This window comes from Pollicipes pollicipes, unplaced genomic scaffold (assembly GCF_011947565.3).
Source record: "Pollicipes pollicipes isolate AB1234 unplaced genomic scaffold, Ppol_2.1 Scaffold_4295;HRSCAF=5057_pilon_pilon_pilon, whole genome shotgun sequence".
Classification (NCBI taxonomy): Eukaryota; Metazoa; Arthropoda; class Thecostraca; order Pollicipedomorpha; family Pollicipedidae; genus Pollicipes; species Pollicipes pollicipes.
The window spans coordinates 35,500,099-35,506,085 of record NW_023596461.1 but is presented as its reverse complement, the minus strand read 5'-3'; positions in this window follow the sequence as shown (position 1 = coordinate 35,506,085).

Below are 5,987 nucleotides of genomic sequence, written 5' to 3'. Positions count from 1 at the left end.
TGTTTGGCAGCGAAATTCTGTATTATCATGCAGACCTGCTCATGCCGTGCGGTTTTTGAACATAGATAATTGTGTTTTCACCATAAAGGTACCCTTTACATATGTTTTCATCCAAGTTGAAGGCTATGGCGTGTTATGGTCCGGGCGATTTGAAGTGGAATTACTAAACAAGAATGGGCACAAACATGACGCCACACATCACGTGTCGCACATGTTCCAAGAAAAACAGCTCACTGAAAACTTGCTTTCATGAGACCCTTCTAACCTCAAGTCCGGTTTAATCACGAATATTTGACTTTTCTGATATAGTAGAAATTCCCTCCTACACACCTACTTCGACACGCGCTCGAGTGTGGGTCAACTTGTCCACCTCCCCTGAAGGCTTCGGGGAGTGGTTCCCGAAGGTGCGGCGTAGCCGCGTCAATTTTGCATCGCTGTAGACGACGGAATAACTAATCGCTTGGTATCAAAGGTGCAGGTGTTCGTTGTAAGGTCGCTGACCTACGACAGGTCAAAGTCAGGACATGGATGCAGTGAGATGGTTTCTAAGCAATCGGTTAGCCCGATGCAAAAACGGAGTGTTAGACGAAGTCATACGTCTCTAACATAGTTTCAATATAAGTGTCCTAGGGTCAGGGATAAAGGTCAGCCCGAGGTAAAAGCTAGCCTGTTTTTTATTCTAGAACTTGGTATATATGGTAGTGTCTGATTCTCATTTTGGGGTTATTGATCACAGGAACCTCATTATACAAGTTCCATGGATTTCTTGCAAATCAATACAGGTCACTGACACAAAATGACTAAGGTCAACATTGTGTTTTTTGGGACCTGCTACCTAGCGTAATTCCTGACGCTTATGCAACTGCTAAAACAATAGTAGCCATGTATGATTTTCGTTACCATGACATCAGACAGGTCAAACATTCATATTCAAACAAACACAAACATATACATCAGAATGTAACTAAGCGCGGCTGCGTTTTATGTCATAGGTGAAATCTTTTGACAAAACATAGTGAAGCGGATATTCAGACCTTGTCTTACCACGAGCACGCCGTCTGCAATGCGTAAAATGCTCGCAAATAGAACTTACGTTGCCCTGCTGAGTCTCCAATAGTCGCCGTGGAAGCCCAACTTAGGTAGATGGTTGAAGTTATGCTGACCACACTTTTGATGTGGCGAAACGCGTAATGGTAGGTTCGCCTTTTAGGATTTATTTTCATGTATGGCTCGCCAACGAGGGCCCACGTGGATCTATTGAAGATGCATTACCTCCATGGCGACCTTCATGGCGACGCCACCACAGGTATAGATAACCACATCGTCTTGATAAAAGTATCTTCTGATGGTCAGTGTCAAGGACTACAGCAGTGCACGCAACGATGGGTCGCCGATAAAGTATTGTCCAAATAACCAACAGCAAAGCAGCAACAGCAGCAGCACAGCATATCGTGCTTTGATTTTAAAAATCTGCCATAAAAGCTGGCAAACGCTACGTTGGGCACGTCAGACAGGCCACGAAAGCTTTTCTTACGGCCATCACCAAGACAAAAAATTCACAAATAACCCACCCACCAGTCCGCCCCCCGACGCAGCAGCCGCGACGAGAAAGGCCGGTTGGCGTCAGCTTTCGTGTGTTTCTAGGTATTCTTTAGGTCTGGCTCCACATGCCTCATCAGGGTTCCTTCATTTCCAGCTTTCAACCAGAAACAAAACATCTGTCAGCCCAGTTAGCTCTACACCCTAACCTTACACAGAACCTCCACCTGGCAACGTGACATTTACATTTTTATAAGTTATTCCGCGTCACTGTGTGAGATGGTAGGGGATAGTAGATCTCATACATATAGTTTGGCAATGATGGCGCATCTCTACATTAGCGTCGAATATAAAATCCAAGAATGACCATTGACATGACAATGCATTACGGAGTGTGCCAACGCAACTTCTTAGTTCTTGTCAAATACCCCGATACGTGACATCCACTCTCGTTCGAGCCAAGGTGTTTCAACTCATGATGATATCCCTGTTTCGTGCATAAGGATCAGAATCAGGCCCAACAAAATTCTACTACGAATCAAGTTTAGCCATTTACTGGTAATTTGTGTTTGAATCATTATTCAACTATGAAATGTTTTGAATCACAACGAATTGTTATCAGACAGGACAGCGCGAGCGAGACAGCTTAGGAAAGAGCGAGAGCGAGAGCAAGAGCGAGAGCGAGAGCGAGAACAGGAACAAGAGGAAGAACAAGAGCACGAGCAAGAGCAAGAGTAAGGCCAAGAGCGAGAGGGAGAGCGAGTGAGAGAAATAAGAGGGGGAGAGAGAGAGGGAGGAAGAGAGAGAGAGAGAGAGAGAGAGAGAGAAAGAGAGAGAGAGAGAGAGAAAGAGAGAGGGAGAGAGAGAGGGAGGGTTAGGTTTGGCCTGAGTTTGTGTCAGCACGAATGCTGGCGTGTGGAGGTGACACCTTGTCTTCCACAAACTTATAGCAATGGCACACTAACGGATTACGCCAGCATTAGTGGCACGAGTTGAAAACAAGCTTCTATAGTTGGTGGAGGTGGCGGCATGCAAGCGACAAGGCAAGGATGCTGAATGATGAACTAATATAAGGTGACTGTGGCTGTTTGCTATGACGTATTCATTTAGTAATTTTCCGTTCGAATAACTGAATGCTCACATCAGTCAGGATAAATTGACACGAATTGCGCACTTCAAAAAGTTAGGGTCTGTAAATACGAGTTGTAGTTTTTAACACCCGTTTACATGAACAGAAACTTGACTAAAGCTTCCCATGGGCATGCACACTGACAGGAACAATGATATTTTAAACTTATTGGGTCATCTCCGTATGGGAGTAAATCTCAATGTTTTTGAGTTGCAGTCCTGCCCAAATCACATCGACAAGTTAAAATTGCGGCACGTCACTATGTTGTGCACCTCTGTTTTTAGGATCTACTACCCGTAGACGGTAAAGGGCTTTGGGACAGATCACACCCTTTTAGTTCTGATCTGACTTCCATTTGATATTAGTTCTAGCAAGGTAAGTCGCACGTGGCACCCTCAGCCACGTCTCTCATTTTTAGAGCGCATAGCCGGTTGGCAGGTTTCGTTACGTGTTGGCAACAACTGGCATTGCTGAAATCAGAGCCATGCCCAGCAGTATTGAGCGGTTATAAGCCAGGGCACGTAAGTCAACATCTGTCTTCTGCCTTGTTAATGTATATAACTCCATCCAGCCATGTATGACCATGACACCTCTCTCATGCAACGTCATTTGAACACCTGCCAAGGTTTCGTTCCGACCATCAGCTTGAACCTGTGTGGTATTGTTCGTAATAGCGCTTCTTGTGCCAGGAGTTCGGTCCCGACGTTAAAATGTTGTGATTAATGTAGTATACGTCCATTATGCGTCAACCATTCATCGTTAATTTGTCAATCATATTGATTCCTTGCTGGTTTAGGATTTAATAAATACGATCCTTTTGTTAGCTTGTATGTTTTTGTGGTACCAAATCATTTCAACTTTATGCTGTTTGCTGTGTAGGTGAACTGATGTGTTCTTCAAGTTCAGCACTTCTATCTCTGTAAAATCTTGGAATACTAAAGCGCTTTATTTCGTTATTGCCCAGGCTGTTTTTGAACATGTCGGTTAACGAGCAAGTGTCATTCGTATCTGTATCAGTTTACGCCTAATTGATTCCCGGTTCGAGTATAGACACTTAATCTACTTCATGTTTAATGATTGGCATCATCTCTGAACGTCTCATCCTTTCATCCCACCATGCTCCATATCCTGGGTCAGTATTCTTTTAGCAACTTTACGCGGCTAGTCTCGCATTATGAATCGCATCACTTAATTCTGAACCTTCTCATTCCACTTATCTTTGCGGTCTGTATTCCTGAAACGGACCAGTTACTGTCCTTCTGAGCACCCGACATCACTCGACTCTTGTTGAAGTTTAGGCTCAACCAAAAATATTTGCTGAGCTCGTTCTTGGCGCGCAGTACTGTCTCTGCCGATTGCTGCAGTTGCTTGATTGGCTGGCAGAACAATGTTATCTCGTCAGAAAAGAAGCATATAATTCCCTCTACACTATTCATTCTGGTGCCAAAAATTCTTATGTTAATTTCTATATTGATCTCTAAAATTTATGTTGTCAAGTCGAACAACATTTCCCTCATATGAGATTTCTAGAACGTGCCGCGACCACACTAAAACCAGTTTGATGTAAACCAGCTGTGCACTACTGCCGAAAGTGCATTACTGCTGAGAACTTTATCCACGGCACTGAATTGTCCTCAAAATTGTACGCTCCAAAAGAACAGATATAACAATGGTATTCCGGTGAATCGAGCGAAGCCAGATATCGCAAGGCATCATCAATCCTCCAGTCTAATCGTTATCCCAATACTTAACGGCATGGACCGTTAACCTCATGTTTTCACCTATAAATGAACATTCGCCAATCCAGTTTTATCTGGAGACACCCATTTATGGGTGACAGCCAATGCGAGTAGCAATAACCTTTGCAACAATGAGATAACTTAAATCTCGTAAACATCGAGACCCCTTGTTTTGTCATCCGGTCTGGTCTTCTTTCCTGGGAACCAGGGCTACGATGCTCCGACGCTGGGTTAAAGAAAACGTGAACAAAAACATCGTTGATGTTCACGGCTACGATGCTTTTGAAATATTTCCAATAGTGAGCGATGATTCCGCTGTAAATCACGTGATGCCAGAGCGTTTACTTTGTTCTTTCTACCCAACGCTAATTTGCATTCTTTGCCCCCAATCAGACCGTCTCATTGCCCATGTTCCCGTGCGGTGAGCTTTGCAGCTTGATAACTCCCAAAAATATAACCATTATCCCTTCAGCTGGACCTTTTGACGTGAAAATCTCCTTGTAATATTTCGTACAATATCTCTAGGCTAGCTTTATTTTCTCGTAGTACTTTACCACCATGATTTGTTTAGTATTAGTCTAAAATCGTATCGTATCGTAATCGTATCGTCGAATCGTATCGGAAAATCGTAATCGTAGTGTTGTAGTAATTTAGGAATCGCCTGTACGTCAACGCTACAGCAAAGTGTCTCGCTAACAAATACATGACCTGTACGCGTTTGCTGTGGTTGGCCTGATCGCCGCCACGTTTATTCCTATTTAGAGGGGTTTAACTGCCTCCATATATCTTCAAGACAAAACTCGCTTATGATGCCAGAGAGGCATTTGCTTGCGCTCCAAACATAAGTCCCTACCGTCTCCATAGCGTTCGGATTCAAGCGAATATGGCAGTTCCCACACAGAATTGTGTTAATTGACCACAGTGCACAATGGCATCCTGTACCCTACACAAGAGTACAGTTATTTACGGTTGAATATCAACCACTGGTGCATGCACACCTAAAACAGCAAAATCATCTCAACCAATATTGAGTCGGTCACCAGCCAGTCGCCCCTCTCCGTTGCCAACCCGACCTTGAACTGCCCCAACCGAATCGTCTAGGAAGCATTGTGTCACGGCCCACCTGATGCGCTGTTCCATAGTTGAATGTGACCGGCCGCGTCCCATTCATTTCCCCAAGTGATTTCTGTTTCCAAAGCGGAAATGTGCTTTCCTTCCAAGAATATTCATGAAAATAAATAGGTGACCGTAAATAACAAAGCACTTGTGCATCTCCTTAATAAGTCCTCCCCTAGACTCGCATGCTACACTGAACACCGTAATAAGTCCCATGACTTAATGTTGACAGGAGTTAATTCCGCGCTAATCATTCAACGCGGCATGCTTGCACCTTGGGTGGGCGTACGTTCCAGGAAGTCAAATCAAGATTTCTCACTATAAGAACATTAATGGACAGGGACCGAATCGGATGATCATGTCAACATGATGTTTCTGTCATTGCCATGTCACCAAAAAACACGCAATTTCCTGTCGGTATTCCAAACAACATCACGGAAACCGCGAGCGACGGAAGAATGCCG